The 27105-nt window shown below is 41.5% G+C and overlaps 1 protein-coding gene across 3 annotated transcripts in view; it reads left to right on the top strand.

Annotated features, from left to right (window-relative positions):
• Positions 1-6761: 6761 nt before the first annotated feature.
• The window catches only part of IPCEF1 (interaction protein for cytohesin exchange factors 1), a 208627-nt gene continuing 188283 nt past the window's right edge, over positions 6762-27105 (top strand). For 2 of the 3 annotated variants that reach the window (XM_054490561.2, XM_054490559.2), the window contains exon 1: positions 6762-6839. The gene's annotated coding sequence lies outside the window, so the exon portion shown is untranslated. Of the gene's footprint in view, positions 6840-8408; positions 8445-27105 lie in introns of those variants that run through there. The other variant, XM_054490560.2, reaches the window with a different exon arrangement.

Raw genomic sequence — 27105 nt, 5'->3', positions numbered from 1 at the left:
GTTTGAGGATTGTAAGTTGGCCCTCAAACCTCTCTTTCCACCTCTCAAGTCCCCCAGGCTCTCCAAAGAAGTTTCCGGATGAAGACAAATGCTCCATGTCTGTGCTGTGCAAGATGGGAGCTTCTGGACACCAGCGGCTACTGAGCACTCGAACTGTGGCTGGTGCAACCAAGGAACTGAATTTTTATTTTACTTAATTTTAATTAGCTAAAGCTTAATTTTCAGTAGCTAGTGGCTGCCATCAGAGTCCAGCATACTTTAATGTTTATATTGTCTTAATCTTTTCTCTTTTTTTTTCTTTAAAATATACATAGAGACAGTGTCTCCCTATGTTGCCCATTCTTGGCTTGAACTCCTGGGCTAAAGCAGTCCTCTTGCTTCAGCCTCCCAAAGATGGGATTATGGCTGTGAGCCACCACACTCTGCCACTTACAGTATCTTCTTATCTTACATGTTTTCTCCAGACCTTGATCCTCAAAGTTGAAAATCAGTTGTGAGTATTGCATTATTATAACTATAAAAATTATTATTAACTTCACAAGCCGAACAGTATAGAGTAATTCCATTCTGTTCCTTTACTGCTTTTATTGTTATTTCTTGATGTTTTCTAATTGTTTTTCTATTTTTCTTTCTTTGGCTGCGCTGCCCATATTGGTTGCTCCATAATTTCAGGGGTGGTATCACACTCTGTGATTCCATTTTCCCCTGAATACTTTGCTTTTGGAAACTTTTCCTCTCTTACCGAGCTCAATGCTGATGTTTGCTGTGTGGTTCAGCTGCTTGATTCCCATCCAAGGATTTCCCTTTGCAACACTCCCAGGTTGAATCTTCTCTTTCCTGGATTCCACCACTTCCATTTTTTAGTTTACTCCCTTATTTTGTTGGGGTCCATCATCAAGTAACTTCCTAAGAAGGTACGTGGAGGCTGGGCGCAGTGGCTCATGCCTGTAATCCCAGCACTTTGGGAGGCCGAGATGGGAGGATCACTAAAGGTCGGGAGTGCGAGACCAGCCTGGCTAACATGGTGATACCCTGTCTCTACTAAAAATACAAAAATTAGCCAGGCGTGATGGCGGGTGCCTGTAATCTCAGCTACTTGGGAGGCTGAGGCAGGAGAATCTCTGAACCTGGGGGGCAGAGGTTGCAGTGAGCTGAGATCGTGCCACTGCACTCCAGCCTGGGCAACAGAGCAAGACTCTGTCTCAAAAAAAAAAAAAAAAAAAAAAAAGAAAGAAAAAAAAAGGTTATGTGGGCAGTCATCCTTCTGAGTCAGCTCAGATGCATCTGAAAACGAGCATGTTCTACCTTCACACCTAATTGATGGTTTCATTCAGGGATCAGCAACCTACTCTCCATGGGCCACTTTTGGCTTGCTGCCTATTTTTGCACAGCTGGTAAGTTATGACAGTTTTTTACATTTTTAGGTACTTAAAAAAATCAAAAGAAGAAGATTTTGTGATGCGTGAAAATTATAGGCAGTTCAAATTTTAGTGGCCCTAAATAAAGTTTTATTAGAGCACAGCTGTTCTTTTACATGTTATCTATGGCTGCTTTGATACCACAATGGCAGAGTTGAGTAATTGAACAGAGACTGGCCCACGAAATCTAAAATATTTACTATCTGGCCTGTTCCAGAAATAGTTTGTCAGCTCCTGGTTTAGTTGGTCAGAGTCAAAAACCCAAGTTCTCACAACGATTCCCATAGGACCTAACCATAATCATGGATTCCCTAGCTCCCCTCTCCATCTCTGACCTGCTCTGCTCCGTTCCAGCCACACCTGCCCCCATGCTGTTCCTGTGGCACCAAGAGGCTCTGGGGGTGGCAGGATGTTTGCATTTGGGGCTCTGTCTGCCTGATCTCTCTTCCCTTAGCTGTCTACACAGCTCACGCCTTCACTTCCTCCAGGCTGTCACTCAGAGGTCACCTTTGTGAGTCCTTCACTGGCCTCCCCATCTAATGTTTAGACTCTCCTTAGACTCTATATATTTCCTCTGCTGATTTATTTTTCCTCCTTAGCACTTATTTCTACCTAACACATTATATTTTACTTTTTAGTTTGTGTAGAGAGCATACCATCCTGATCTGAGCATGAGAAAAGAAGTTCCCTGAGGGCAGGACTTTATTTGGTTCACTGCTGCATCCTCACTGCCTAGACCAGTGCTCAAAAATATTTGCTGAATGATATGGCTAGGCTTCGTGTCCCCACCCAAACCTCGTCTCGAATTGTAATCCGCATAATCTCCACGTGTCAAGGGAGACACCAGGTGGAGGAAATTGAATCATGGGGGTGGTTTCCCCCACGCTGTTCTTGTGAGAGTGAGTTCTCATGAGATCTGATGGTTTTATAAGGGGCTCTTACCCCATCACTCAGCACTTCTCTTTCCTGCCACCTTGTGAAGAAGGTGCCTTGCTTCCCCTTCACCTTCCACTGTGATTGTAAGTTTCCTGAGGCCTCCCTAGCTGTGCTGAACTGTGAGTCAATTAAACCTCTTTCCTTTATAAATTACCCAGTCTCTGGCAGTTCTTTATAGTAGTATGAAAATGGACTAATACACTGGATGAATGAACACAAAATTCTAGAGTGAAATAGAAATGCTTCAGAACTTTGAAGGCTTTGCTCGCTGACCTTCTAACCCTTAATGCTACTTCTGTGAAATCTGGAGCCCTTTAATTCCTTGTTTCTGTGAAAGTGACTTATTTTCTGTGTTTGAGAGATTTTAAGATTTTCTCTTTATTTCTGGAGTTTGGAAATTTTGCAGTGACTTGAAATTCTTCATCCTAGACACTCAATGAGACTTTTTAATCTAAATATTCTTGGACTTCAGGGGGATCCTTTATGTTATTTCTTTGACTGTGTCATTGAACACTATTTCCTGAAAATTTCACTTGAATTTATCATCCAACCTGTCTATCAAAATCTTTATTTAACAATTATATTTGCAATATCCAAGGGGTCTTTCTTGTTTTCAGATTATTTATCTTTCTTAGCATCCTGTTCTTTTTAATGGATACAATATCTTCAGGACTGTCTCTAAGGATACTGATTAGAAGCATATCTAGGCCAGGTGTGGTGACTCATGCCTGTAATCCCATCACTTTTGGAGGCCAAGGTGCACAGATCACCTGAGGTCAGGGGTTTGAGACCAGTCTGGCCGACATGGTGAAACCCTGTCTCTACTAAAAATACAAAACATAGCTGGGTGTGGTGGCACACGCCTGTAATCCCGGCTACTCAGGAGGCTGAGGCAAGAGAACCACTTGAACCCTGGAGGCGGAGGTTGCAGTGAGCCCAGATCACACCACTGCACTCCAGCCTGGGTGACAGAGCAAGACTCTGTCTCAAAAAAAAGCACATCATCCATCATCCAGCACAGGCTAGATGAAGCTCTTATTGCCAGAATGTGGAGTTCTGACTCTGGAGTGCTCATATCCACGTACAATGCCTGTATTCTCTGCATGATTTCACTGTGCAGAGATGAATCCTCGGTATGCTGCCTGGGGTTGGAATTGTGTGTGTTTGCTGTGCAGACGCTGGGTGGACAGAGAGATTTGAAAGAGGGGTATGGGAGGGGCTGAGTTCTTACAGACTTTGAATTACTCTTCCTGTTTTCAGTCCTGTCACTCTATCACTCATTTAGTTCTCTTAGCTTCTCTTGGCTTGAGTTCCGGTCCTCTCAGGGATTCAGCACGGCACACGGGCAATTTCCTCCAATGCCGTGTTCTCCTAACTAATGAGATATTGTGGTTCCCCTGCCTGCCTCCATCTGTTATTGCTCCTCCATCAGCTTTCAGGCTGCCAGAAATCTGTTGTGCTCTCTCAAGTTCTGATGCTTTTCCTCCTTTTTTGGGGTTATTGTGGGTTTATATATATATATATATATATATATTTTTTTTTTTTTTTCTTTTGAGACGGAATCTCGCTCTGTCACCCAGGCTGGAGTGCAGTGGCACGATCTCGGCTCACTGCAACCTCCGCCTCCTGGGTTCAAACGATTCTCCTGCCTCAGCCTCCCGAGCAGCTGGGATTACAGACTCGTGCCACCACGCCCGGCTAATTTTTTGTATTTTTAGTAGAGATAGGTTTCACCATGTTAGCCAGGATGGTCTCGATCTCCTGACCTCGTGATCTGCATTCCTAGGGCTCCCAAAGTGTTGGGATTACAAGCGTGAGCCACTGTGCCCGGCCTTATATCTGTTTATACTTTTCTCATTTTAACGGAATCTTTGGGGAGGGAGGGAGCAAATCTGTGGTCAGCCCGTCATCTTGAACTGACAGTCCGGCCGCTTTGAGGATTATTCTAATTCTACAAATCAGGCGATCTTTGCTCAAAGAATTTAAGTGGCTCTATTCTGGCCCCATAAAGGTAAATAACATGTCTTTTGAGGATATCTTTGATGATGGCATCTAAATGTCTCGTGAGAAGACAGGCCATGCTATTGATACCACTAAATTCCTTTAATATCACTTAGTACTATTTTTTTTTTCTACATAAAGCAGGGAACTAGAAGACAAGTCAATATAGGGAGAAGATGAGGCAGCACTTCCAGAAATAGAAGTGTACACAAACGAGAAGCCGCTGAGAGAACCTTCATTTTGTTCCTGCTCAAAATGTACAGCATCTTCTTTTATTTTTTCACTCCTCCACAGATTTAGTTTACATTTTATCTTTGTCTTAGTTGTTCAGGCTGTTATATCAAAACACCATAGCCTGGGTGGATTACAAACAGCAGACATTTATTTCTTACAGTTCTGGAGGCTGGTCATCCAAGATCAAGTCACCAGCAGATTCGTTGTCTGGTGAGGACCTGCTTCCTGGTTCCTATGTCTCCTTTGAGGCCTTCTCTATCTTGTAATTAGGTGAAAAGTTATTCCTTTTATTGAAATTGTATCAGCTACTGTCCAGATTCTAGGCTAGTTTTAGAGTTGTTGTTTTTTAAACATTTAAATTTATTTATTTTTTTTAGAGACAGGGTCTTGCTATGTTGCCCAGGGTGGTCTCAAATTCCTGAGGTTAAGTGATCCCCCTCCCCCAGCCTCCAAAGTGCTGGGATTCCAGACATAAGCCATCCTGCCCAGCCCTCGTTATATAGTTTAGTTTAGGTTTTGGCTTGTATGCTATTTGTTTCTTGGAGATGGAAGAATAAGAGTCATTAGTTTCCCAGGTCTGAGCAATATGATCTTGGTATTGACTAGTGTGGGCTAGTATTGGGCTACAGTATTATATTAATATTTCAGATACTCTTTCAATATTATCACTGTATTTATGACTTTATCTTTAGATGACTCTTCCCTTTTGTTAACATTTGGTTTGACAGATGCAACTTGAGTTTGGATAAAAGTTTTACATGCTGTGGTAGGCAGCTTTCTAAGATAGATCCCTTTGATCCCTGCCTCCTAGGATTTACATCTTGTGTAATCCTCTCCTCTTAAGTGGAGATTGGACCAAGTAACTTGCTTTTAACAAATCGGGTATGGCAAAAGTTATAGACTGTCACTTCTGAGATTAGGTTACAAAAGTGACTTCCATCTTGCTTTCACTCAACTCTCTCTCATTCTCTTTCACTCTTGCTTGCTTTTGCTAATGAAGCTACCTGCCATGATATGAAGCTGCCCTAAGTAGAAGTCCATGTGGTAAGGGACTGAGGATGGCCTCCAGGCAATAGGTAGCATTGAACTGAGACCCCCAGTCCAATCGCCCACAAGAAACTGAATCCTACCAACAACCAAATGAGTGATCTTAGAAGAGCTTCTTTCCCTCATTGAGATGACTGCAGTTCCAGCACACACTTTGATTGCAGCCTTGTAGGGGGATCTTTAGCTGGACCACCAGCTAACCTGGGCCCAGATTCCTTACCTACAGATACCATAGGATAATAGATGTTTGTTGTTTTAAGCCACTAAATTTTGGCGTAATTTGCTAAGCAGTGAAAGATAACTAATACACATGCTAAAATTTAGGTACCACATTTGGAAGATTGCACTGGTCATGAGCCCATTTTTAATGATTTATTTTCTTTGTTTTGAGAGCAGAATATAAATATAGTGAGATTGTATTCATTACCCAAGAAGGTATAGAGAAACAAGAAGCTGGTGTTGAAAGGGAGATTGGGAGGGCAGGAATTTGTTTGTAATGAGTTGGAATATTTCTGACTTTCAGCCTGCCATTTTCCTTTTCCAATGTGGGAAAGAAAAGTTTTATGGTTAGAGACTCTTCTATGTCTACTGCAGAAGATGGCAGGCTAAGACTTATTTTTATCCTAAAATACTTTTTACAAATGTATCTATATGCTCTGTTTGTTAGAGCATTATGAATGATTAGGAAAGGAGGAAAGAGGGAAATCTGAAAGAAGATTGAACCTAAAGAGGTTGAAGTGGCATTTCACCCAAAAATGCTGAGAATGACTCTGCAGATCATTTCACCCTCCATGCCTGTAAATGAACATCCTTGCCTCCAAAACAGGAAAGCAGAACCATGAACTGTTCCGCCAATGTGCTCGGCAAATGAATACACTGGGCAGTGCTTAGTGATCAATGAAGTCAGGCAGATGGGGTGTGCTTGCCTTACATGTACTGTGTCCTGGATATGGACATCAAGGAAGGGTTTCATAACAATGAGAAGGAAGAACAATAGGATTGAGGAAGTGGAGATGACACTTCCTCTTCTTTCGAAAGAGCTTTACTCTCTGATCAGCTTTGAATGTTAGTTCTGGGTTGACTGAGTTTCCAGAGCTGAGGCTGCTTTCAGTAGAATCCTCAAGCTTGGCCTCAGAGTACTATGAGACTTCTGAATCCAGGAATAAAGAGACCACTCTTGGATTTACTCTCTTTGTATTGCATGTAAGTAACATCACTTCTTGGCTGATGTGTGAGAGGTAACTGCTTGACAGATCAAGATGGCAAAGCAATGGATACCCTAGCACTCTTCTTAGAGTAGTGAGGTAGGAAATGTGGCTTTGGGGATGTGATATTCACTCAGCTGTCTGTAATCTGGGAAGCCAGATGCTAAAGATTCTTTAATTCTGTGAAAGCTTTGAAAGAGGAGAGAGTTGTGTACTCACTCTGCTTTTATGTTTCTTAAATGGGTGTTGTCTTGATAGGTGTTTAGACTGTAGACCACAGGTTTGATTTAGAAAAGCACAATTCAGCATGTATTTGGGTCCTGAGGAATTCATTTGGGGAAGCACTCTGGGGCCGTCCTCTTTCGAGAAAGTGTGTTCTTTGCGGTGGAGCTTCCTTTGCATGGAGGCAGCTGGGGGACATTTTACACTTTGATAAAGGTCTCAGGCTTGACAAAATATCTCTGGTATGAAAATGAAAGCTAGGTGTTGTTGTTGGTTCAGAGTCTTTTAGTAAGGGTGTCTGGGGCACTTGATTTTTCTTTGCTGGGGTATATGTGAAAGTATTTAATCATAGGAGTCAGAATTATAACCCACTGAAGCATCTTTGACTACAGCAGTGGGCTTTATTAGTCTTGAGTGGCTTATGTGTTCCTAGTGCTGTCCTTGATAAAGTCTAATTTCTATTCAGTTATTTATTTTATGTAGAAAATAGAAACCGAGGGCTGGGCACAATGGCTCACGCCTGTAATCCCAGTACTTTGGGTGACCACGGCGAGAGGATCACTTGAGGTCAGGAGTCTGAGACCAGCCTGGGGGCAAAATAATGAGACATCATCTCTACAGGAAGAAAAAAAAAAAAAGAAAGAAAAGAAAATAGAAAATAGAATGCCGGGTGCGGTGGCTCACGCTTGTAATCCCAGCACTTTGGGAGCCCAAGGCAGGTGGATCATCTGAAGTCAGGAGTTTGAGACCAGCCTGGCCAACATGATGAAACCCCGTCTCTACTAAAAATACAAAAATTAACTGAGCGTGGGAGCATGCACCTGTAATCCCAGCTACCTGGGAGGCTGAGGCAGGAGAATTGCTTGAACCCGGGAAGCAGAGGTTGCATTGAGCTGAGATTGCGCCACTGCACTCCAGCCTGGGCAACAGAGCAAGAGTCCATCTCAAAAAAAAAAAAAAAAAAAAAAAGAAAACAGAAATGGAAAGAACACACATTTCTTTCTGCTCACATCATGCAAGCAAGGAAGAAAAGGGTGTAAGTTTGTGTACGTGTTGATGAACTCATTCTTTAATTTACCTTTTAATTTCCTTCCATTCCTCTTTTTATAAATCAAGTGTCTTTTCTGGAGTGGGTCCATGTATGAACTATTTCAGGCAAGCTGTGTTAAGCAAATATACATCATCAGAGTATGGAAATAGGAAGTTCTTTCCTGCGGTAGTTTGCTGTGGCAATAAGAGATAAGAAATTACTTCATCACTATTGCCTGAGACTTTCCTTTTGACTCGTGCATCCTTTTGAACAGCTCACTTCTGCTTTCCATCCAGCTTGGAGACTCTGCAGTGTGAGCTGATAATTGAAGTACAGGTTAATAATTTGCAAGTAGGTCTAATGTGGCAAATTGTGTGTGTGTGTGTGTGTGTGTGTGTGTGTGTGTGTGTGAAGAAAATTCCTAAAAAATAAGCTTTTTAGCCTTAAAGAGAATCCTGCAAATGGAGGAGTTACTTGTGCTCCCAAGTGCTCAGAACAGTACTGCTCTCAGTAAATATTAGTTGAATGAATGAATAACTGGCATAATTCATAAAATGAATGTGGTAGGAAAGCCATTGCTTTATCTCTGTTACTCAGGCACTTTAAAAAGTGAATGTTAGAAAAGGTCAGAGTGAAGGAGGAGAGGAGAATATGAAGGTGTGGAGTAAAGAAAGGGTGTGTAGAACAGGGATCAGAAAAATCCCTAGGTCAGTAAAGTGAAAGGAGTGGCAATACATGGTGGTGGAGGTGGAGGTGGAGATAAAGGGGGTGGTGTTGGAAGTGGTGGTCGTAGGGGAGGTGATGGTGGAAGTGACGGTGGAGATGGTAGAGGTGGTTGTGGAGGCAATGGTGGAGGTGGTAATGGAGATGGTAGGAATGGTGATTGGAGTGGTAGAGGTGATGGTGGAAGTGATGGTAGAGATGGTGGAGGTGGTTGTGGAGGAGATGGTGGAGGTGGTGGTGGAGATGGTGGTTGGAGGTGATGGTGGAGGTGATAGATGGTAGAAGTGATGGTAGACATGGTGGAGGTGGTTGAGGAAGTGATGGTAGAGGTGATGGTACAGATGGTGGAGATGGTGGTTGGAGGTGATGGTAGTAGAGGTGATGGTGGAGGTAATTATGGGAAGGTCAGTGTAATTTAGCCAAGAGAAAACACAGTTGGGGGGTCACACATATCTGTTCAAAATCTATATCTCTGAACCTACCAGCTCTATGACCTCTGAACCTATAAAGTTGTGACTATAACATATTGACTTTTTGGGTTGTTGTGTGACGGTTAAAAATATGATTGCATTAAATGGCAGTTATCAATATCAGTTTTCAAGTTGCCAGAGCCACGCTTAGAAATTTAATCAATAATTTCTGTTTTCTTCTTTATGCTTTGTGAATTTTCTGAATTTTGTAAAGTGAAAGTGAGTTTTTAAAAGAATCATTAATTTAAAATAAATATTATAAGCCTAGTTATCAGAATGGTTGAACACATGGTGGTATATAAAGAAATGTCATCAAGAAAATGATATTTATGGAAATATTCTCATGATGTAATGCTAAGTCTAAAAAGGAGGAACATAACTTTTTCAACTATGTAAAAATACTGCAGAGAAGCAAGATTTGGGTGAAATGTGTTAAAATGTTAATATATGAGTAGTGGGCTTTTAGCTCATGGTTTTTCTTTCTTTGTACTTTGTACTCTATTTTCTTCCCAGATTTTTCATTAGTGGAACATACCTGAACTATTTTAATAATCTGAAAATAAAACAAATGTTGAAAGAAAATAAATAGGCCCAGTGCAGTGGCTCATGCCTGTAATCCCAGGACTTTGGGAGGCCAAGGCGGGCAGATCACCTGAGGTCAGGAGTTCCAAACCACTCTGGCCAACATGGCGAAACCCTGTTTCTACCAAAAATACAAAAATTAGCTGGGCATGGTGCAGGTGCCCGTAATCCCAGCTACTCGAGAGGCTGAGGCACAAGAATCGCTTGAATCCAGGAGGCACAGTGAGCCGAGATCACGCAGCTGCACTCCAGCCTGGGCAATGAGGGAGACTTCATCTCAAAAAAAAAAAAAAAAAAAAGGAAAATGAAAAGAAAAGAAATGGACAAAAATTTAACCCTCCTTAAATCTTCCACCAACAGGACAACAAAAGCAATGTTTTAGTGATAGTGTGCTAAAGTTCATGGCTCATTGCAGTCTAAGAAATGACACTTAAAATTTATGTTATTTAGTCTTTGTAGGGAAATCCCCTTTGAGAGTAAGGCTGGTGCAGTATCATGTGTCAACTCTGAAGTGAGAAAAAGGAAACATGGTCCCACTGGGGCTGGCTGGTCTGATTAATTCCTAGAATGACATGAAAATGGGTTATTTTCTCTGGATGACTTATAACTGCGTCTAAACCTGAGTTTGATGATTTCCTAAAAAATGGAATAGTCAATTCGTCAGTTATTAATTATAAGTTAAATTTAAATCTCCCAGTATAATTGTAATACGTTTCTTAGGGAATCTTACCATATCTTTATCATCTTGGTACTCATAGGGAGAGGTCATGAAAACATTTTTGTAGAGTCACAGATTATTTTGTAGAGTCAAGAATTATCATTCCTGTTGTTAGAATCTTGGCCCTGCCATCTCACAGGCCCAGCAGGTCACCATGGAGTCCCTTATCAGGGACGTAACCAAAATAAAATATTTTGGCTTGTAGGCATTGAAAAGAATCTTCTGTCTTTGTCTTAGAATCAATCTTTGTATTAGAAAGGAGAGATAGTCGGCAGACAAAAAGGCAAAGGGCTGAACAAATGTGAGCAAAGACAGGTCTCCCAGACTGACGCAGGTATTGACATAGAAGCAGCTGAAAGGTGAAAAGTGAGCCAGCTTAAACTCAGCCCAAAGTTACTAGAATGTGGATGAGTCTTTCAAAAGAAGTCTGAATAAAAAATGACCAGATCGTCAAGAAAAACTAAGTCAAGTTAGAGATGAAAGAATTAATCGAAGAAACAAAAACCCAGCATGCACTAGGCATTGAAATAGAAACAGCAGCATGGTAGGATTCCCAACAGATTCTATAGCATTTTCTGAATATTTCATATATGGAGTGCTGAATAAAAACCAATGATATTACTGAGCACTTGCTAGGTTCTAGACACTGTGATCTGCACTTTTATTTTTACCTTTTAGTTTACATTTACATTTAGATACATTACATTTACAATTTCTTTTTTTTTCTTCAACTTTTACTTTAAGTTCCAGTGTGCATGTGCAGGATACGCAGGTTTGTTACATAGGTAAATGTGTGCCATGGTGGTTTGCTGCATAGATCAACTCATCACCTAGGTATTAAGCCCAGCATCCATTAGCTATTCTTCCTGATGCTCTCCCTCTCCCCCGGCCCTCACAGTCTTCAGTGTGTGTTGTTCTGCTCCCTGTGTCCGTGTGTTCTCATTGTTCAGCTCCCACTTGTAAGTGAGAACATGCGGTATTTGGTTTCCTGTTCCTGCGTTAGTTTGCTGAGGATAATGGCTTCCAGCTCCATCCATGTCCCTGCAAAGGACATGATCTTGTTCCTTTTTATGCTGTTTAAGCCACTTCTTAAAACAGTTCTGGGAAATAGTACTATTGTTATCTCCATGAAATTGAAGCTTAGAGAGGTAAAGTCCCCTGCCTCAAACCACCGCAATAGGCAGAGGAGAGGGATTCAAACCCAGACCTTTGTGTCTCTGAGCCTGTGGTCTAACTACTATTCTGCACATTACATTGTTTTCATTTGTTAAAGGTTTTGTTATATAAATAGTGATTTGACACCAAGGGCGAGTCTGAGCAGAGCAGATTTGCTCTCTACTTTAAAATCGCCCAAGTGAAATTCTTTTCTATTCCTTAGTGAAGAGATAGTGGAAAGGAGTTGTTCTTTTTTCCGGGAAACTACCTGTGCCTTGACATGATTGCACATCAGTGATTGTCTTCTTAGGCAGTCAGGTGGTACCACGTAGGAAATGGTTCCAGCCAGCAGGGAACAAAAGGGTACCGGGGGGACCTCAGAACCATTCCTGGGTAGTTCACAATCACAGTCAAGATATGTGACTGTTTCGTCACCACAAAGATCCCTCATGCTGCTCTTTCATAACAATACCCAATCTAATTTTAAAATATTCAATTTCCATTTTGAATATCATTGGACCCATATTGATGGGGCCTTCTATTAGGCTCAATTTTTTAGCGGGAACACCGCAGATCAAAAGGTTAGGAGACTTGAGTGTCCTGCCTGTAGTATATAATAGTTTTGTGCTACAAGCAAGCATTTAACTTCTCCACGCTTGAGTTTTCCCATCTATACAAGCTGAGATAAAAATACTAAACCAGGCCAGGTGGGGTGGTTGATGCCTGTAATCCTAGCACTTCGGGAAGCTGAGTTGGGAGGATCGCTTGATGCCAGGAGTTGAAGACCACAGTGGGCAATAAAGCAAGATCCCATCTCTACAAAAATAAAAAATGTGGCCAGGTGTGGTGATGTGTGCCTGTAATCCCAGCTACTCAGGAGGCTGTGGCAAAAGGATCTCTTGAGCATAGGAGTTTGAAGCTGCAGTGAGCTGTGATTGTGCCCCTGCTGTATAGCCTGGGCAACAGAGTGAGACTCTGTCCCTGAAAAAATAAAAACAGTAACCAATTGCTTTGACGTATGGGCCAAATGAAAGTAAGTGTATATACTTAGAGGAAAACAAAAATATTATAAACCAATGGAGCCCTTCTTGGAAGCTAATACAGGAGGTAAAGTATGAAAGTAATTTTGAGTGCTAGTAATAAACCCATCTGTATTGCTGGCAAGCACTTCTAGGGGCCAAATTGAACACGACTCATTTCTATGAGGTTAACTTCTGGCATTGGGCCTCAAACAGTAGAGTCACTTCATCATTGAATGGGAGTGAATAAAGACACTCTCAACAATGAGACACATTTACAAAATGAAAATCAGGCTATTGTGAAATCTATAAAAGGATTTCCTTTCATAAATGGAGTCCAGATAGTGATCCCAGATTATCATGACAATTTGGTTACTTGTTAGATATGGAACATTAGTGTCTATTTGGGGGGGATATTTATTTACCTCAGTTTATATTGAAATAAAAGTTCAAATATTCTGAAAATGATGCAATGTGATGGAACTTTGATCCAAATGTAAAATCTAAGGCTGCAATCTAAGTATACAGCAAGTGGAAACTTCTCAATAAATGGATGTTAGATCATTTTAATGGTTTATCATAATTGTTGATCACTTTGATCCATAAATTTAGGCTGGTACCTGCTTAAGTACTTTAATGACAGCATAAATAGCCAGGATTTCAAGCATATTCTTGAGTTTCTCTGTGACATAAGAATCTCTTAAATCCCCTTTTCAGCAGAATTTGAATTACCCTAATTCCTATTACATGATTATCCCTAGCAGAACAACATTCTTTTAACAGGTAAATATTATAGGAAGCTAATACATTTAATCTATGTAAAACTAAAAATATCTTTTTTCTCCTCCTCTTAATTGACCCATATTTAATTTTCTTTAGACTTGTTAATTTTATATAATCTTTTTCTAAATATGCAATAGAAATCTGTGACTGGATAGATTTTTTTCAAATTTGGACAGGGTAGAAGTTCTTTTTTTCCTGACTATTGTGAAGGAAACTGCATTCTTCAGAGTTTTATGCACTGATCTGTAACGCCAGAGAGGAATAGAACATTTAACTACTTATAGGCAAATGTACATGTATTAATAGAGACTGAACCTTAGTCTAAAACAGGAAAATAGGCTAGGCACTGTGGCTCACGCCTATAATCCCAGCACTTTGGGAGGCTGAGGTGTGAGGATCACTTGAAATCAGGAATTTGACCCAGCACTTTGGGGGGCTGAGGTGGAAAGATCACTTGAGCTCAGGAGTTTGAGATCAGCCCAAGCAACGTATAGCAAGACCTCGTCTGTACTAATAAATAAATAAATAAATAAATAAAATAAAATAAAATTAGTTAAGTGTGGTAGAGCATGCCTGTAGTCTCAGCTACTCAGGAGATGGAGGCAGGAGGATCACTTGAGCCCGGGAGATTGAGGTTGCAGTAAGCAATGATCGCACCACTGCATTCCTTCCAGGGTGACAGAGCGACCCTGTCTCAATAATAATAATAATAAGATAAAATAATACAAACCTCTGAGAAAGGAAAAAAGATGAAACCAACTCAAAACACTTCCCAGGAACCTTAATTTAACATTATTCACTCCTAAAGAATATAATTCTGTGTAAAGTGTCACAGTTTATCCAAAGATAAGCTGTACTTATACAAAGTTATGTTTTAAGGAGAAAACCTTTAATTATTTGAAAAACTAAGCAAACGGCTATACACATGAAAACCATACATTTTAGGCTACTTGTTTATGATTATTCTGTTTGAATAGCTCAGACTACAGCACACTATTGGATAAATCTGTAATAGTTTTATGGACTGATGAGAATATATATAATCTCATCAATTTCTTGAACATGTTTGAAGATTCTGCTATTCTAGCAGATTAAATGGTTGTAGCAGGAACATTGCTGTTTATTCTCTAGAAGTGCAAGTCATTTGTAACAACTTTGTTCTTTCCACCAATTAAAAGCCTGAAGCAAATGATATTAAAGACCTTATTTTCTGGTTCCTTGTTAAGCCACAAATCCCAACCTCTTTTTCCATCCTGACAAAAAATAGTCAAGGAGTTGTTCTTACTAGTGGTTGTGAATGCTAACCATATAATATGATAAGGACCCACTTACGAATATTCAACATTCACCAAATACTTATTGAGTACCTAATATTTTCCACGTAATGTGCCAGGTATTTCATTACAATTAAATGGACAAGATCACCTTTGAAATTCCCCTGGAATCGTGTGAATTAGTATTGTCTCTTGGTTAGATTCAGTTATAGCCAGTCTATCAAAGAGAAGTGTCTGAATTTGAACTCTCTTGGTCAAATGCACTCACAGTTTTCCAGCTAGAGCTGGATTTTACTCTGGAACACAGTTACCACAGTTTTCTACACTTGGATTTTCAACTTGATTAATCAACCAGAGCAACTTTTACGTAGGTAATGGGGACTTGAGGGAGGGACTGTCAAGCAAGATTTGAGCCAGGCACTTGAGTACTATTTAGTTTTATTTTGTGAACACTCACAAACATTCCAAAGTTATGTACAAATTAGTTGCCTTGAGAGGAACGCTGGAGTCCCAGATATTCTGAACTGAGAAGCAAGCACGGGGAGAGAGACACCAAGTCACCAAAACACAGTAAGTGGGCTAAGCAATGAAGGCTCAGCAACTCCTGATTGCCTTGAAGTGACTTTGCTTTCAAGTTGGCATTAGCTGTAGTCACAGGGTCCTAGACATGGGGTGTAGTAATTTCCACTGTGCATTGCATCCTCTTTGTGTTCTGTGCATTGGGAGCAAGTTAGCAAGCGATCCCTCTGTCAATCTCAATGGACTTCAGGCATTGAGCACCAAACCACTGTCTACTCCCCACAAGCTCACATTTCCTATCATTGTGGAGGTGGCCTTTTGCCAATGGATGGATGCTCCTGGCCCGTGAAATATTCTAGGCAATGCCTGGAACTTTCTGGGCAGTAGAAGCCACTGAGGTTAGCCTTAGAGCAAGGCAGAAAATAGAGTCCAAGAAGACCCCTTCTTTCTATAGGCTGGTGCAAAAGTAGTTTTTAATGGCAAAACCTGCAACTACTTTTGCACCAACCTAATAATTGCAGCTCCTCCAACAGGCCATGCAGGGCTTCCCCAGCCCCACTGGCTTTGTGGCACATGGAGGTAACATGTACTGTCCTCTTGCTGTCTACAAGGGGTGGTGTTAAAGGCTTTACATTCATTATCTAATTTTTTAATCAGATAGCTCTAGGAAGTGCTGTTATTATTAACTAGTTCCCTTTCTCTGATGAGAAAACACAGGTTCAGAGAACTTCAAACCTGGCTCAAGGTCAACCAGAAATAGTACAGTCAGGGTTCCAACCCCAACAGTTTGACTCTGGGGTCAGAATTTGAGCCTAGGCCTATTTGACCTGAGAGTTCAGTATATAGCTGCGCTGAGGGAATATACTATAATATAAAGAAAAGGATGCTACATAATTTCTTATTTTTGGATAAGGTTGCTTTGCGCTTGTCCACCTTTCTCTCCATTCCTGGAGCTGAGAATGTGTATAATCCAACCCCAGTGAGGCCAGAGGAAGCCTGTTTGGGTGAATAATGATTTTAGGAGTGCTCAGCCCAGATTTGCCTGAGCCTTGAGGAAAATCTCATTCCCAAAGACACTTCCAGATCAAAGCTGAGGAGAGTTGGGGTTCAGGGTGATGGAGCATTTGTTTCTAATAATTCAGATTGAAAAGGGGAAGAAAGCAGAGATTAAAACATAGGAAGGCAGAGTTTTGAGAGGATATGCTTGGATAGGGATACAGTCTGGCCACCCAAATCTTACGTTGAACTGTAATCCAAATTGTAATCCCCACGTGTTGGGGGAGGGAACTTGTGGGAGGTGATTAGACCATGGGGGCGGTTCCTCATGTTGTTCTCATGATAGTGAGTGAGTTCTCACGAGATCTGATGGTTTTATAAGGGGCTTTACCCCGCTTTGCTCTGCACTTCTCTCTCATGCTGCCATGTGAAGAAGGACATGTTTGCTTCCCCTTCTACCATGAGTGTAAGTTTCCTGAGGCCTCCCTGGCCACGCGGAACTGTGAGTCAATTAAACCTCTTTCCTTTATAAATTACTGAGTCTCAAGCATTTCTTCATAGCAGCATGAGAATGGACTAACACAGATAGTCCATCCATTCTTTCTAATTTTTATACAACCAGAAAAAGTTCTTGAATAAAAGAAAAGGTTAGTATATGCCAAATTAGAAAAAAGGAGGGAAGAAATAATCTCTTTAGGCAAACACTTTGAATTCAACCTCATAGCAAAATGTGTTATCAACTTTCTTGATATCTACAGCTTAAATTTTTAAAAATAATTATTTTTCCTTAGTACATATAGAATGCATTTTATTGCCAATGATACAGATAAGCAAGGAGAAGATAAATACTTTTCATGCTCCTATAACCTTGAAATAATTATAGTTAACATTTTGATGTAAAATCTTCAATGTTTTTGCTTTTTAATAATGTACATGTGAGGCCAGGTGCAGTGCTTCACACCTGTAATCCTAGCACTTTGGGACACTGAGGTGGGCAGAGGGCGTGAGCTCAGGAGTTTGACACCAGCCTGGGAAACATGGTGAAACCCTGTCTCTACCAAAGACTATACAAAAAATTAGCCAGGCGCGGTGGCGCGTGCCTGTGGTTTCAGCTACTTGGGAGGCTGAAGCGGGAGGATTGCTTGAGCCTGGGAGGTGGAGTTTGCAGTGAGCCGAGATAGCACCACTACACTCTAACCTGGGTGACAGAGTGAGACCCCATCTCACAAAAAAAGTGTGTATTTACAAAAAAAATGGGATAAAAGTGTATTTTAATATATTAAAATCATATTCCTAACACATTATATATTTTAGATATAATAATTTACCATATTGGGTACAGTAGCCAAAGTTTTTGAATGGATAAGTGAAGAGATTTCTTTCTTTATGATAACTGACCATAGGAAAGCTCAGATATTCAGAATTATTAAATACTGTGAAGAATTGACAAATCTAACACGTTTTCAACCAAAAAATGATGAGCAGTCACGTAAAACAAAACAAAGCAGAAGTTAATGAAAGAACAAAAAGTGGTTGAGGCATGTTTTGGGAGGTGTCATAGCAGGTGGCAGCAGCTCTCTTTTGGAAAGTGGATTATTCTCAATTGGCTTGTATTTTTTTGCGATTTTATATTGGTGCTTCGTGGTCCTGGAGACTAGTAGGGCTCTGATTGCCATGTGATTTTAAGCTTGTCAATATCATCACACACACAAAATTTCTGAGTTATCTGACTGTAAGAAAGATAATGTCTTAAGCCTAGAATTTCTGTTCAGTCCCCTGAGACATTCATCCCGATTCAGCAAATATTTGTGTAAATTTTCTCTGTATTAGGCATTGTGAAGAATATAAAATAAATATTAGAAAATAATAGTTACTACAAATATCTTACTAATTTACAGTGACAACGAAACACACGCATGAAACATTAAACAAAAGAACCAACCGGATATGGTGGCTCACGCCTGTAATCCCAGCACTTCGGGAGGCCAAGGCAGGTGGATCACCTGAGGTCAGGAGTTTGAGACCAGTCTGGGCAACACGGTGAAACCCTGTCTCTACAAAATATATTAAAATTAGCTGGGTGTGATGGCGTGCATCTGTGGTCCCAGCTACATGGGAGGCTGAGGATGGAGGATCGCTTGAACCCAGGAAAAGGAGATTGTGCCACTGCACGCCAGCCTGGGTGACAGAGTGAAGCCCTGTCTCAAAAAATAACAACAAAGAAAGACCCAAAGTGACATGTGATTGTCATGGTGAACAGAGTAGAGAATAAATATGCTAAAAGTTAGAGAGAGCATGATCCAGGAGCCTGTAATGGTGGAGAAAGAAGTTGAATAACAACTTCTGTTCTGTTCAGAAAAAAAGGGCAAAGTTTCAGGTCGGGGGAGAAGAGAGAGATGACCATGGAAGTCAGGAGGAAAATGTAGGCTCAGAGTTCTCCCCTGGCGCCATCTGTAATGGTACCTGGTATTCGTGCTCCAGCATATTGAGCACTCCTATACCGGGAAGAATCCCGGGCCACAGGAGGGAAGATCTTTATGCTGCCAGTTGCTAAACCCGTGAACATGGGGTTGTTTTCTTCATGTCTTAGTTTCTCCATTTGTGAAACGGGGAGCCTCATATCTTTACATGCCCCAAAGTCATTGGGGTCTCTATGAGATAATGTGTGTGAATGAGATTTTTCAGTTGAAAAACAGGATGTAAGTATCTTTGGTGATAATGATTTACTGGATACACAGATGGAAGAAAAGCACAAAACCAGGACATGAAAGGACAGTGAAGTAGTCATGTTATGGCTCCGATGAGTGGAGGAACACCAGGGATCTTGACTCACGTGAATTAGATAAAACGACACGGACACACGTGGACCGGTTTTAAGGAGCGGAGAATTTAATACGCAAGAGAAAAGGGAGAAGAAAGAAAGAAGAAGCTCCCCTGTACACAGACAGAGGGAGAGGTGCTCCAAAGCTGAGAGAGGAGACTTGGAGTGTGGTGGATACCAGCCAGTTTTATAAGGAGAGTAGAGGACGTGGTGTCTGATTTGCATAGGGCTCAGGGGATTGGTTTGACTAGGCATGTCATTCATGTAGCCTGCAAAAAAACTGGCCCTCCCACCTTAGCCTTTTAATATGCAAATGCAGGGCACCATGATGTTCTACACACCTTGGGATACGTGGGGGCGGCCATGCTGCCAAGCACACCGGGGGCAAGGGCAAGAGGACATGTGGGAATCTCCATGTTGGGTGGACCCAGTTTCTAATGGCCTGCATTTGCATATCAAAGGTTGCCAGCCCAGTTCTAAGAGCCGGGCTTTCCTGTTAGACAAGAAACGTTTCTGGAGCTGCTTTAAAAGGGACGAAAACTTTCCAAGGACCTCTTTTCCTTTCCATCTGCCTAAAATAATTTCTCAACAACACGTACAGCAGTCACAGCACACCTGGGTCAATGTGAGTAGTTTTAGAGACAGAGTGAGTGCATAACTGGGTCAGATTGGCAGAGGAAAGAAGGCTGGTTGATAGGTTGAGGCCACTGAGACTTCTCTGATCAACATGGAGAAATAGTGAGAAGTGAGGCGACTTGGGGAGGAAAAGCTTTCCCAGGGAAATGGAGCATTTTGGAAGTTTGATGATAGGGAGAGTTTTCATACATTTGTATTTCACCTAATAAAATGGCAGTTTCCTGAGTTTTGTAGGCAAAGCATGATGTTAAATCTTTTAACATCTTCTTTCCACTAATTGAATAGGAAGAAAAGGAAATTTCTTCTTTTTCTTCTTATTTCACTTATTTCCCTTTTGTAGCCCTAGAAGCACATGACATAATGCTCAACAAAAAGATGCAGTGGCTTTGAGAAAATATTATGATAACAGAAATGAGTGACTGAGGCAAGGGGCTCAATGAATGGAGGTTTATTAGGCCAGCTTTAGGGCGTTTCTGGGAAAAACTCGAGCCACAGACACATCTGTGGCTGTTTTCTTTCTCTCTCTCTCTCTCTCTCTCTTTATTTCATAGCACCTGGCTCTTTCGCCCAGGCTGGAGAGCAGTGGTGGTATCTAACCTCACTGCAGCCTTCAGCTCCTGGGCTCAAGCGATCCTCCTGCCTCAGCCTCCTGAGTAGCTGGGACTACAGGCACATGTGACCAAGCCTTACTAGTTTTCTTGTGTATTTTCTGTAGAGACAGGGTCTTGCCATATGCCCAGGCTGGTCTTAAACTCCTGGACTCAAGTGATCCACTGGTCTCAGCCTCCCAAAGTGCTGGAATTACAGGCATGAGCCACCATACTCAGCCTTGTGGCTGTTTTTCTGAAGAGATATTTAGGAGGTTTAGTATTTACACATTTCCTTAAAGGGGGAAGGAGGCTAGACGCAGTGGCTCATGCCCGTAATCCTAGTACTTTCGGAGGCTGAGGCAGGAGGATCACTTGAGACCAGGAGTTTGAGACCAGCCTCAGTAACATAGCAAAATCCAGCCTTGCCTGCCTCCCCCTCCTCCGCCCCCCACCCTGCCACCATTTCTACAAAAAATGAAAAAAAAATGCCAGGTGTGATGGTACGTGCCTGTGATCCCAGCTACTCAGGAGGCTGAGGTGGGAGGATCACTTGAGTCGCAAAAGTCAAGGCTGTAGTGAGCTATGATCATGCCACTGCTCTCCATCCTGAAAAGGGGGAAGGCATGTAGGGAGAGGGGCGGGTAGGTAGTAAGAGGAATGGTTACATTCTTGTGAGACTTTAGTCAATGCCCAGAAATCTACATTTTACATAAGACAAGGTGAATCACAGAATAAAAAAAAGGGAGTAAAGGAAGACTCAATTATGCAGAGGTCTTTGGGTAAGTGGAGGTATGACTGATCTTGTCTTTGTTCTGTACCTGGGAAAATAAGCGTGTAATGACATTATTGGTGTGGAATCAAACAGACTTCAGGTTTAGGAGCTAGACTTAGACTGCAGACCTAAAGTGTAATTGGCAAGTCCATGCTTTTGGGAGGCCAGCAAAGAATTTACTTCAAATGATCTGTGGGAGCAGTCTTGGGAGATGCCTGAGGCTTTTTGCCTTTCTGTGGGGGTCTGAGTAATGCACGCCAGTAACGGCTATTCATTTGGAAAAGGATGTTGCATGACTCAACCTCTATGCTTAACCTCTTTGACATAAGGGGTTTGGGAGTCCTGAGATACTTAAATTTTCGTTTACGTTATCAATCCAAGTGGGTAGCAGCTGGAGCTCAGGCAGCAGTTGGAGGCTTACACATCACACTCTTCTTTTTAGGTGAAAGCATACAGACATTATAAATTATTAAGGTTTAATACAATCAACTCAGAATGAGTGGTGGTAATGATAAAGCAGGAATGAAGAACACATCCACACAATCTATAAAGGTTCATTCTAACTTTAGTGTTTGAGTAATTTCTTCCCTAATCATTTAATAGATTTCACAATTAGTTTTATCTTTCCTTACACATTGAACCTTCCAGTGGACACAGGAAAAAAAGCCAAAAGGAGGAAGAAAGATGAAAAAGGAGGAAGCTTGGGAAATTCACACACTCTATTAAAGGATCCGGAACTGATTTAACCTGGCAAACTTCCTGCCTGTTTTGTTCATTGCACTCTATTCAGACCCCTCTCAAAGGCTCCATTTTGGTCAAATCTAGGCTCTTTCTCATGCTAATCTTTCTGGATTCGGCATTCCTTTCAACATCAGTCATAACCTCCATCCCCAAATGATCCCTTCTGTAGGCTTCAAGCCCCAGGGCTTTCAGCCTCTTCCACCCTGGCGACTTGTACTCCATCTCTCTTGAATTTTTTCTTTTAACTATGGGCTCTTATTTGATTTAGTTCTTGGCACCCTGTGTTGCTGTCCCTAGTGTGAAAGGAAAATATCTTGGGCCCCCAAAATCACTAAGCTAAGAGGAAAACTAAGCTAAGTGGAAACTGCTTAGGGCAAACCTGCCTCCCAGTCTATTCAAAGTTATTCCTCTGCTCACTGCGATAAATGCATATCTGATGGCCTCCTCTGGAAAGGCTGATCAGCAACTCAGAAGAATGCAACAGCTTGTCTCTCACCTATCTGTGACCTGGAAGCCTCCTCTCCACTTTGAGCCTTCCTGCCTTTGCTTCAAGTTGTTCTGCCTTTTGGACCTAACAAATGTACTTCTTACATATATATATACATTTTATATATGTGATATAGAAATATAATATGTGTACACACACACACGTATATATACACATACATATATATATTTCTTTTTTTTTTTTTTTTTTGAGACAGAGTTTTGCTCTTGTTGCCCAGGCTGAGTGCAATGGCGTGATCTTGGCTCACCGCAACCTCTGCCTCCTGGGTTCAAGCGATTCTTCTGCCTCAGCCTCTTGAGTAGCTGAGATTACAGGCATGCGCCACCACGCCCGGCTAATTTTGTGTTTTTAGTAGAGACACGGTTTCTCCATGTTGATCAGGCTGGTCTCAAACTCCCAACCTGAGGTAATCCGCCCACCTCGGCCTCCCAAAGTGCTGGGATTACAGGCGTGAGCCACCTCGACTGGCCCTTCTTACGTATTTTAATTGATGTCTCATGTCTCTCTAAAATGTATAAAACTGGCTGGGCGCAGTGGCTGAAGCCTGTAATCCCAGCACTTTGGCAGGCTGAGGCGGGCAGATCACCTGAGGTTGGGAGTTTGAGACTAGCCTGGCCAACATGGCGACACCTGTCTCTACTAAAAATACAAAAATTAATTGGGCATTGGTGGCGCCTGCCTGTAATCCCAGCTACTAGGGAGGCTGGGGCAGGAGAATTGCTTGAACCGGGGAGGCAGAGGTTGCAGTAAGCCGAGATCACACCACTGCACTCCAGCCTGGGCAACAGAGCAAGACTCCGACTCAAAAAAAAAAAATAATAATAATAAATTAAAAAATAAAATCTATAAAACCAAGCTGTGCCCTGACCACCTTGGGCACATGTCGTCAAGACTTCCTAAGGCTGTGTCATGGGTGCGCGTCCTCAACCTTGGCAAAATAAACTTTCTAAATTAACTGAGACCTGTCTCAGATTTTCGGGGTTCACTCTAGACTCTCTCGGGAAGTTCCCTAGCCTCAAATACCTTCAACTGCTACTCTGCAATATGTTGAGCACCCATCTTTCCAGCCTTGATCTAACTCTGGATACCCACTCAGTTTCCTCTTGCTAGCAGGTTTCCCCCACTCACATTACTGACATTATTTACAACTTGAACATGCCTGAAATTAAATTATCACTTGGCCAGTTGCGGCGGCTCACGCCTGTAATCCCAGCACTTTGGGAGGCGAGGTGGGTGGCTCGCTTGAGCCCAAGTGTTCCAGACGAGCCTGGGTTACATAGCGAGACCCCATCTCTGCAAAAATATTTTTTAAAATTAGCTGGATGTGGTGGTGGTATGCGCTTGTAGTCCCAGCTACTCGGGAGCCTGAGGCGGAAGAATCACTTGATCCCAGGAGTTTGAGACTGCAGTGAGCTACGATTGCACCACTGCACTCCAGTCTGGGTAACAGAGCGAGAACCTCTCAAAAAAAAAAAGCCAGGCATAATGGCTCATGCCTGTAATCCCACCACTCACCACTTTGGACGGCAGCAATGCTTGACGCCTGGAGTTTGAGACCAGCTTAGGCAATATAGCAAGACCCCGTCTCTAATTTAAAAAAAAAATTAAAGATTAAAAAATGATAAAAGTAAGTAAATAAAATAAATTATTACTCAATGTACTCTTGCTGTTCTTACACTATTTTGAGAATTCACGGACAGTTGATTGAACCAAATGAACTTGGTTGAATTTAATTTTTAAAAAATGATTAGGCTATTCTCTCTCATTTAGGGGTTAACACACCTTTATCTAATTATATTGGTCAAAATTAAATAATGAGATTCAGAAAGTATGATCAAGTATAGAATTTATTTGAACCTAAATCTTGAGAATGGCCACCCAGGAGCACGGATTCAAGTTGCCCTGAATATACACTCTGATTAGCAGCAGTTACAGGTGGGTTTTTAAAGGAAAAAAGAAGAGGCAGTTCCTAAATTGTTTACCAATAATTTACATTGAAATAACAAGCTATTCATTGGCTGTATGTTGTTTTTTGTGCATGAAGATAATGGGTGAGGCAGCTAGGCAGGAACAAAGTGATTTTATGTTTCTTGTTTTTTTAGAGGCAGGGTCTTGCTCTGTCACTCAGGCTGGAGTGCAGTGTTGCAGTCTTGGCTCACTGAAGACTCAGCTCACTGCAACCTCCCCATCCCAGGCTCAAGCGATCCTCCTGTCTCAGCCTCCTGAGTAGCTGGGACCACAGGTGTGCTTCACCATGGCTGGTTAATTTTTTGTATGTTTTTTGGAGACAAGTTTTCATCATGTTGCCCAGGCCAGTCTCAAACTCCTGGATTCTAGAGTGATTCTCTACATTGGCCTCTGAAAATACTGGGATTTTCGTTATTAGGCAGTTAACATTTAGAGGTCTAGATCAGACATTTATCAGCCCACAGTTATGAGGTAGATGGGTCAGATAGTTTGGCAATCCCAGTTCACCCTTAGTTGGAAGGATCTGACTGTCTAACTCATACATCAGTGTTAGTAACTCATAACAATTTAAAGACCTTCTCTTTTCAAACATGTGCTCATTTTAACCCAGATATAACAGCATAAAGAGTCTAACAGTAAAAAGTCTAGGCTGTGAACAGTTATCACTAACAAGATGGACACATTTGGAAAACCACCGAAACTCTTTGGCTCTCAGTTGTTCCCTATCCATAAAGTGGCAGGGTTAGAGTACATGAAGTCAAAATTTCTTCTAGCTAAAGTATGTTTGGTATCTATGACTCTATAAATAAAGCCTTGGTATATAAGGCATCAAAGACAAGTGAGTAGGGTTCTCCCAACCCACCCAAGTGCAAGGCTAAGAATACATGCCCCATGGGATGACCCAGGCTGGGAGGCACGAAGGAGCAGAAGTTCAATAGACTTGAATTCAAACTTTACCTAGATGATAAATCAACAGAGACAACTTATTGATGAAGGTCAGGCAATAGAATGTTCTAGAGTGGGGAAACCTTACATAAGAGACCTAAAGTTCAAGCCTCAGCTTAGCCATTGACTAGAGGATGGCCTTGGACAGGGCACTTAACTCTTCTGAGCCACAGTTTCCCCAATGGGCGTATTACTATCTGGGATTACAGGCAGGAACCATGGTCCAAAGTGGCTTTAAACAAGTGTTCCCAGGGTAAGGGTGGAATGGGTATGTTACTGAAGTCCTCTACTCGAGTCTTTCTGGGCCTGATCACTTTTGCATACACCACAAAGCTTAGACTGCTCAGAGCTAGTTTTCTTCTCACATTATATAGCACTGAGTTCATACATTTGTCCTTAGGTGAAAATAGCTTTGTTTCTTAACACTTTTCTTCCTAGCCAAACTGGTTCCTCCCCCCTCCCCCTTCTACCCCATAAATAACGGAAATTTGACTGTGGCCAAATCTCTTTCCTCGTTGCTGTGCCTCTTTTTTCATAATAACTCACAAACATTGGCTAATTCAGCTGCTGAGGCCTGGCCTCTTTGCCTACCCTGTAGCTTGTGTCTTGTCTCCTGGTATAAAAGAGACTCAGAGATTCTTTCGCTTATCTGAATGTCATTGCATGGTCTGGGGCTTTGAGTAAGTGTGACAAAGATTCAGGTTTAGCAGTCTTTTTGTTATTCAGACATTTCCATGGAAAAGCAGTACCTCTTTCTCTTGGAAATACTAGAGAAGTTTCTTAAATTCACACTCAGTGTCTATATCTAAAGAATGGGCAAAGTAGGAAGCTGTTTTCTCAAAAGTCTTATTCTAGCCTTTTTCTTTCCGTTTTTGCTCTATTTTGAGAAGGAAATCTCCTTCTAAATTATAAATGCCTATTCGCGTGGAACTTCTGAGCTCTGGCTGTTTTATAATTTATTGAGTATGTTTGTGCACATTTTTTCTTTTTTATTGATATACAATATTTATACATATTTATGGATTACATATGATATTTTGTTACATGCATAGAATGTGTGAGGATCAAGTCAGGGTACTTAAGGTATCCATCACTTCCAGTATTTATCATTTCTATGTGGTGGGAACATTTCAAGTCCTCTCTTATAGCTGTTTTGAAATATATAATGAAATGTTATTAACTATAGTCACTCTACTCTGCTGTTGAATACAAGACTCATTCTTTCTAGACCAGGCGTGACTGCTCACGCCTGTAATCTCAGCACTTTGGGAGACTGAGGTGGGAGAATCACTTGAGCCCAGGAGATCAAAACCAGCCTCAACACAGTGGGACCTCATCTCAATAAAAAATTTTTAAAAACTTAGCTGTGCATGATGGCACATGCTTGTAGTCCCAGTTACCTGGGAGGCTGAGGCAGGAGGATAGCTTGAGACCGAGAAGTTGAGGCTGCAGTGAGCCATGATTATGCAACTGCACTTCAGCCTGGGTAACAGAGTGAGAACTTGGTCTCAAAAAAAAAAAAAAAAAGAGAACTTTTCCTCCTGTCTAACTGTGTGTTTGTATGTTTGTATCCATTGACCAATCTTTCTTCATCCTCCCAACACACACACCCTTCCCAGCCACTGGTATCTATCATTCTACTGTCTACCTCCATGAGATTAACTTTTTTAGCTTCCACATATGAGTGAGAACATGTGATATTTGTCTTTCTGTGCCTGGCTTATTTCACTTAACATAATTACCTTCGGTTCCATCCATATTGCTGCAAATGACATGATTTCATTCTTTTTTA

This window comes from Pongo pygmaeus, chromosome 5, assembly GCF_028885625.2.
Source record: "Pongo pygmaeus isolate AG05252 chromosome 5, NHGRI_mPonPyg2-v2.0_pri, whole genome shotgun sequence".
Classification (NCBI taxonomy): Eukaryota; Metazoa; Chordata; class Mammalia; order Primates; family Hominidae; genus Pongo; species Pongo pygmaeus.
The sequence above is the reverse complement of the archived record's forward strand: the minus strand, read 5'-3'. Positions and strand labels throughout refer to the sequence as shown.